Here is an 8,841-nt window from a genome sequence, read left to right on the forward strand (position 1 = left end):
TATTACTATACAACACACACATCTAAATGGAGCCTGCATGGCCCTGAGATCTGCTGCATCTCCATTCTATGAGCAATAAGGCCATCTGGTGGGAAATTGGAGGCATTGTTTTCAACACAAGTCCCAATTTCATACGACTTGTACTTGGGCAAATATGTATGGTGGTGCTTCATATGTCAAGAAAATCCTCTGAAAGAACTGATCTTTATTATGGGGGTTAACCAGAATCACTTCATTGAGGACAAGTGTATAATAATTGCTTTTGTACATGAGTTTGAACGTGTTTGGTTAACTGTGAGCACAGTCACGCGGCCCGTTATAAAAAGGTGTGAACACTTACGCAGAGAGATTATTATCAGTTGAATTTTGTGGGTTGCTAAATATATGTATATCACATTAAAGGTGGGAAAATCCTGACATGATTTATCTTGGTTTCATCACAAGAACCGGCAATTTTAACAGGAGTGTGTAGTGTGTATATTTCTGAAAACTACAGGTTTTCCTGGACTGAAATATATTCTCCTTTTGCATGTCCATCCATCCATCCATCCATCCATTTTCTGTACCGCGTATCCTACACAGGGTCACGACGAGCCTGAAGCCCATCCCAGGGAACTTGGGGCACGAGGCAGAGGACGACCTGGATGGGGTGCAATCACACACATTCACACACTACGAACAATCTGGAAATGGCAAATCAGCCTACAATACATATCTGTGGACTGGAGTACCTGGAGGAGGCCCCTGAAGCACGGGGAAACCATGCAAGTTCCGCACACATAGGGCAGAGACAGGAACCCCCCACCGTTGGAGGTACGAGGCAAGCATGCTAACCACTAAGCCACTGTGCCCGCCTCCTTCTGCATGTATTTTAACCAAAATGAACCAACGTGTTTTAAAGTCTGGAGCATTTTACCCAGAAAAACAATGGAGAAATTTGCATTTACGGATTCTATTCTACATGCACTGAAAGATTCCTTGCCTAGCTCTACACTTATACCTGATCGACTCATGGCAAAATGGGAAATGTGATTATCACTTTGATTATCAGCATCATCCACGTCATTCACCCTGAGGTAAAAGTCACTAGCGGCATTTAAACATGAGTCTCATCTTTGTCTCGTCAATCAACTGATTGCTGTGTCCTAACACTGGCGGTGAAATCAGTGAAATCCCAGATTGAGTGTTCTGTTCTTGTTACTAATGTTTTCATTAGGTCACTTAAACATTTCATTCAAACATTTAAGTCAACGATGTCCACTATCATCTGTACAGAATGTCTAAGCACTCCTCTATTATATGATTACAAACAGCATTGGGGGGTTTTTTTTATGTTCATTTTGCTATTACATGTCGATATCCCACAACAAGATCAAATCGTTTTGAAATAGTAAGGCTTTAGACACCTTTAGGCGGACTGACTATTTTTACCACTACAGTGGCAAGCTGAACTTTGCCGGTACACACCAAGGTAATGTTAGAAAGTAGTCAGATATATTTATGTTTTCCAAAATACAATTTTGGTCAAAACAAGACCCGTTTTCCAGAATTCAGCCATAAGGACGTTTGATGGAATTTTTCAGACCTCCACATATATACCTACCCATGTACTTGTAACTGTGAACATTGTTCTTAGTTTTAAAAAAAAAATGAATAAAAATATTTATTTCAACTCTTACATGCAGCAGTAGAGACTGTAAGAGAAAAAAAGTTCTAAATAAATAGCATTTCTATTGGTTAACTAAAACTATGGTGCACCCCACACCCTATTTCACATGTACAAACCGATCAGAAAAGAGTTGGACAAACAACCCCGCAATGTTCAGGACTACTCCCAGGAAGGCGTTAGTCCTTGTGAGAATAAAATCGTAATTGGTCATAGCATTAAGAAGGAGGGATTACTAACAGCAAAGAGTAACGGTCTTGGTAAGACAGATGAAGTCAGAAGAGGTGCTTACAGAACCACAGTGAATGAAAGACCTGTTGACTGTACGCAGGTTACAAAGCCGAGGTTGCTATGGGGAATCAACGGGGCAACAAGAATTGTGGTCTCCCTAACAACTGGGAGTTTCAGAGCGTCCAGCGACGAAGACAGGAGCTGAGCCGTATCTCCATATCTCTTCATAGTCCGTAAGAACATCCTACAGAGGAATGAAAAAAAAAAAGCTGTGCATTGTGAATACTTTGACGATGGAAAAGCCATGTTAGTGTATGGATGACTATGCATCTGATACAGCCACTGAAATACTCTTACACAGTTCATCAAAGATGGAAATGAGCCGGACTGCTCTCTCATTCTGGACTTTACACGTTTGTATAACGATTTATTATGCTGTGTATTTCTAATGTAATCTCCAACAGATCCCATGGCACAGAAGGTCATTTATCCTGCACTCTAGAAGCCACCAGACATTCTGAAATGGATGGAGACTGAAATAACAAGATGTCAGAATATAACAATGAAGTCTACATCGTGACTCGGTCTACGGGAGAGTCTGGGGATTTACTAGATGAGATCCAGCTAAGGAGCTTAACGATTAGTTCTACAAAGCTCGGCATTTTGGTACGAGATGAGATAGTGAAAAACAACCGTTTGTCTCTTGGGTTTGGGTTCAACAAGAAGTCGGAGGATGTCATGCAACAAGCCAACGTCATTACTTCTGACCACCTTAGAATGCATCGTTCAAGTGCAAACGCACTGAAAAGCATAGACAGTAAATCTATACCTCAGGCGCATGGCTCAGAGCACCATCAGACGACGGTCCACATGGAAAGGCTTCACGTTCTGGAAGAAGATCTGAACCAAAATATAGAGAGCGTTATCAAGCTCTCTGCAAAGTGCAGCAAGAATCCTAATCGAACCGGACGCCATCAAATGCAGGAGATTAGTTTGGATGCAGCCTGGACACAGGAACTAGTTACTATAAACCACAAATGTATGAATATATTTATTTACCAGAAGAACCCAGTGGATTTAACACACAGCAGATTTAACATCAAACCAGGAGCAGAGAACATATTTGCCCTGTCTGCCTTTACACACTTATTCAGATCCTGCAGAATGAGCCGTGTGATGCCGCTTGTTTCTCCTTGCTCCTTGGGACTAGCAATGTTACAGCACAGCATCTCATTCCTGCCTAGAGGTGACAGAAAAGAGAAGAAAGGGATGTTCCGAACACAAAGTGACACTGCAGCAGTGGATTCTAGCACCGTGAGGACATCTGCGACTGCTCTAATGCTGATCGTTAATGAGCAGAAGACTACATTACCAGTCATGTCCATCTCACTTGTTGAAGGTGGGCATATCCTTCTTTTACTTTCTAAAAAAAAAAAAAAAAACACCTAGACATACACATTATGTCGGTATCTTTCAATGAAAAGCCGTAAACCGTTATATTTAAACCAAGCACACGGAGGGGGAAAAAAGACTTTGTTAGAATGAATCCTTTTTATCTTTAGTCCATGCTCACTGAGCTGTACAGTACCCTGAATCGGAGCCTTGTGATGACTGTTATGACCGAGATTAGCACCAAAATCTGAAACATTGATTCAGGATTTCAAATAAAGGGCCCTGAAGCACGCTGTGTCTGGACAAGCAAGTCTAAAAAAAATTTTTCATGTGATTAAAAGATCAAAAATGCTCAGGGTGCCAATCCATCGCAGGGCACAATCACATACACGCTCACACACCCATTCATACACTACGGACACTTTAGACACGCCAATCAGCCTACCATGCATGTGTTTGGACTGGGGGAGGAAACCGGAGTACCCGGAGGAAACCCCCACAGCACGGGAAGAACATGCAAACTCCACACACACAGGGCCGCGGTGGGAATCGAACGTGCTAACCACTAAGCCACCGTGCGCCCGGATCCCTGTAGCATGAAATAGAAATTAAGACTGGGAAAAGACCAGGTGTTTGTTTGTTTTTTTCTAATCTCCCAGTATTGGTGAGACTGTGCCCATGATAGCCTGAGATTCTTGTTCTTGGCTGACCATAGTGGAACCTGTCATGGTCTTCTGCTATTGTAGCCCATCAGCCTCAAGGGTCAATGTTTTAGGCATTCTGAGATGCTTTTCTTCTCACCATGGTTGTGATAGTGATTATATGAGTTACTATATCCTTCCTGGCAGCTTGAACCAATTTGGACATTTTCCTCTGACCTCTTTTATCATAAGATAAGCTATTCTGTAGGCAGTGGTTAAGACGTCGGGCTACTGCTCGGAAGAGTTCAAGCCTCCAATGTTGGGCCCTTGAGCAAGGCCCTCAGCTGCTCTGATGTATAAATTAAACGAATCTAAGTTGCTCTGGATAAGGGTGTCTGCCAAATGCTGTAAATGTTTGTTTTTTGTTTTTTTTTTTCCAAAAAAGCTGTTTCCACACACTGAACTGTCACTCAATCAATTCATTTTGTGGGTTTTTGTGTTTTTTGGGTTTTTTTTTGCACCATTCTGTGTAAACTCTAGAGACCGTTGTGTGTGAAATTCCCAGGAGATCCGCCGTTTCTGAAACACTCAACCCAGCCTTTCTGGTACCATATAAAATGCCATGATCAAAGTCACAGAGATCAGACTTTTTCTTCATTCTGATGTTTGATGTGAACATTAACTGAAGCTTTTGCCCTGTATCTGAAGGACTTTTTGTATTGCTCTGCTGATTAGGTAACAGCATGAATGTGCAGGGTATCCTAAAGTGGATGGTGAGTGTATATATATATATATATATATATATATATACTGTATATACTGTACACACGGTGAATTTGAATGGTCGATTGGTCAGAGGGTGTTGATTAATGTTCTATAATAGCACAGTGCTGACAGTAGTGCCAGCTGCAACGTTTACATGAATGCATTTGTTCTAATACATTTTTGTTTCTATGGTAACAATCTACACAGGGACTTGTGTAGTGGATGTTCCACATAAAATATTTTTTTAAATGTGTGTAATCTTTGATATGCTGAAGTTTTCTGAGAACACTGTTTATATTAGGTGTTATGAAGTACGATATAACAGGAACTAACTTGTTGCACGTGTTCCTCAACATTAAAGATAATAATAAACAAATAACATGTACGATATGCCGTCTTTTAAATTGCTGTGGTAAGAGAGGAATAAACTCCCCACTCCCGGAACATTTTATCCCGTATCTATCACACCCCCATCACAGCTCACTATGAGTATATAGTGTTGATATATTGTGCAGAGGCACTTGAGCAGCTGCAGGTTCGTTGTTTTGTAGTCATAGTCACAGTAGCCTAGATGTTGGGACATGGACATGTACCAAGATGTGAATGGACATTGGCACTTTCATTTAGAGCAGAGGTTTCCCACGCTACCTCACCAGCAGCTACGGTACAGGCAGCCAATAATGCTCCTTTCTCATCAGTCTTTCAGGAAATGAACTCTCTCAAGACACCACTGATCCCTAATGCGATTAGTACCAGACAGAGAGATTAGTGTGTGGATTGTGACACAGCAGGTACGCCTCCATGTGTCTGTGTTTGGCATTAAAATCTATTTGAAGTGTATGCGAGATAAACATAGTGCCCCATGTTTACTCATTCAACACTGAAACAGAGGTTTTTCCAGAGACGTTATCTAAAAACAGTTGACGTCCTAGGGTTTAGAGCAGTCTTTTCAAAAATGACAAAGCAATGTCATGTAGTGACACAGCGCTTGCATTTCCAAAAGCTGCCACAAGCAGATACGCAAGCGGTGTCAGAAAACCAACAAAAATAAGTTCAAACGAGTCTTGATGGAAATCACACCATATTGTGAACTTTCTCTACAGCAATAAAACTAAAAACACACCCAGTAATGTTTTTGCACAGGTGTGATCTTCTTTCTTTCTTTTTTATTTATTATTATTTATTTATTTTTACATTTGTATGAGTAATTATCTATGTAGATGATGCACAACAGCAATTAGTGATGATGGTTTTTTTTATTATTATTATTATTGTTATTAATTCATTCATTCATTCGTCTTCAGTAACTGTTGCATCCTGGTCAGGATCTAGAGCTCATCCCAGGAACATGACACTCTTTATAGGACTACTTGCTATATGCTGTGTTATAAATTAGGATTATGGTATCTAAAGCTGACAGGTAAAGCACATACAGTACCTCTTCATATCCAATGAGTGCCGCCCTAGCAATTCCCATGATGATGGAACCAATCTATCGTTCTCTACTGCCGTGAATGACTCATCTCTCTGAATTTATCCATCCTCCTGCTATAAATATTCTGACAGAAATTATAAAATATGTTGTTGTTTTTTTTGTTTCTCACGAAAGATATAAAAACCTATTAATATCATGCAATTTATCTACACAGGAGAGGACACTTGGTTATTGTATGAGGCTCAGCGCGTGTCCTGCTGCAAGTCTGTGGACTACACCCGAAGACACACACACAATGACTTCCTAAGAATAATTTCTGCTAAGAAAGGCACCACCCGTGACACATTTATCTCCCCCGACCCGGTAATAACTGTAAGAGAACATCACTGCTTGAAACAACATGACACAAAGTATAATATAGAAATACCTTGGCAACAAAATGCATCAAACTTTTGCTATAAATTGTTTCAAAATGTTTGTTTGTGCTGTATTTATGTGTCATTTAAAAATTTCCTCCCCCAGTCCAAAGACATGCATGGTAGGCTGATCGGCATGTCCAAAGTGTCCGTAGTGTATGAATGGGTGTGTGAGTGTGTATGTGATTGTGCCCTGCGATGGATTGGCACCCTGTCCAGGGTGTACCCCGCCTTGTGCCCCATGCTCCCTGGGATAGGCTCCAGGTTCCCCCGTGACCCTGAAAAGGATAAAGCGGTATAGAAGATGGATGGATGAATGGATGTAATATGTTTGATGTCATTTCTATATAATGGAAAGGGAGCGTATATGGGACATATGGTAGTTTTTGAACTGTATTGCAAATATTCTTATGCACTCTGACACTTTTTTGAAGGGTTATTTGTAATTAGAAGGTTTCATTTCAGTCTGTCATGATTCTGTAGTAAGGACTGAGTCATATTTACACTAGAGTTCCCACTAGATCAAACAGAGCACAATAAACGTTTCTCCTTGTCAATATAATGTAGTTATACTCTTCAACATTTAATGGTCTTATGACAGAAATAGCAGTGAAAATTTTTTTAGGTCCTTTTGGTGATAACAGGAATGCCTTTTTAACAAACCAGTCATTTTAATGATCCTTGGGCAAATGGTTCCTGATGGTAAAAGTGTATGTTCAGTACCCTGCATTGATTATTTACAGTGTCCTCCACTAATATCGGCACCCTTGGAAAATATGAGCAAAGAAGGCTGTGAAAAATTGTCTTTATTGTTTATCTTATTGATCTTTTTTTTAAAAAAAAAATTCACAAAAATACTTTGCTCTCATGGATATCAGACAATTGCAAAAAAAAAAAAAAACAGGCTTATATTTTTAAAAAATATATCTTTATATATGTATATATACAACATTCATTTCATATCTTAAGTATTGCATAAATGTGGTTGACATGGCTCAATAAATGTTCTACTTAATATTCCCAGTAAAGACTGTTGAGCAAACAATTAAAGGGTTAACAAGAGTTTTGGTCTTCCAAACTCCTATTATGCTTATAGTGTCCAGTATTTGCACAGTAGCAGTTCCTTTTCCCCCCAGTATTTGGCTTGGCAGAAGAAAAATACAACTAACCTCTGAGGCCACGGTGCACGGTGCACGGTGATGGCAGTAGAGTGTGTGGCTTGGTGGTTAAGGCTCTGGGTTACTGATCGGAAGGTCGGGGGTTCAAGCACTGCCCAGCACTGCCCAGCACTGCCAAGCTGCCACTGTTGGGCCCTTGAGCAAGGCCCTTAACCCTCTCTGCTCCAGGGGGCGCTGTATCATGGCTAACCCTGCGCTCAGACCCCAACCTCCTAACATGCTGGGGTATGTGAAGGAAAGAATTTCACTGTACATATGTATACGTGATCAATAAAGACTCATTATCATTATCATTAGTGAATAGAGCATGCTTTACTGCCTAGCCATGACCTGTGTGCGTTTGAGTGTGTAGAAGGGTGTATGCAAACATTGTGTCACTAGGAAAAGAAGAGAAGGTGGAGCATTTGCACTGGGGAAAGGAGTGTATATGTGTAAATAAGATCATTTTGTTGTGTGGTGGTTCCTGTGTGGCATATGGATTAATAGCAAGAGAACCTGCTTATTCTACTAGTATAACGCAATCTAAACTGGAGCGAAGAGATGACTGAGAGAAGGTAAAGAAAAATCAATTGGAACGTCCGTATCAGTTGGAGAATTAATTTACTCCCAGATCGAATGAAAGATTTGTGGATTGTCTTTTGTACATCTCCTTGGGACTGACAAGACAAACAGAGATTTTGCATAATTTTCATAGTGTGATTTTGACCTGACTTCATCTTTCTGGAAGTTTCAGTACAAGTCAAGGACATCAAGCCGACTACAAACATACCGGAAAAGGAAGGCGTGGAGAACATTTCTGGTGAACAAACATATAAAAGCTAGATAACAGATGTCGGTGGAAAGTTTTAGAAGTCCAACACATTTATTTAACAAAGGATTCAATAATCGAGTTTGAATGGAAATGAATGTTGCATGCCAACAAAAACGATTCGATGCAAATGCAAATAATACGGAACTATTCTGCTTAATGAAATGTTGAAGTCTGCATGTAAAACATAAAATACTTGGATTTAAAAAGTGCCTTGCCTGGAAAAAATGGTTAGTTATCCTGCCAATTCGTTCTTTAACAACTTCACCAAGCTTTTCAACAGTACAGAGAAAACTGAAGACACACCGG

Source organism: Ictalurus furcatus, chromosome 25 (assembly GCF_023375685.1).
Source record: "Ictalurus furcatus strain D&B chromosome 25, Billie_1.0, whole genome shotgun sequence".
Lineage (NCBI taxonomy): Eukaryota > Metazoa > Chordata > Actinopteri > Siluriformes > Ictaluridae > Ictalurus > Ictalurus furcatus.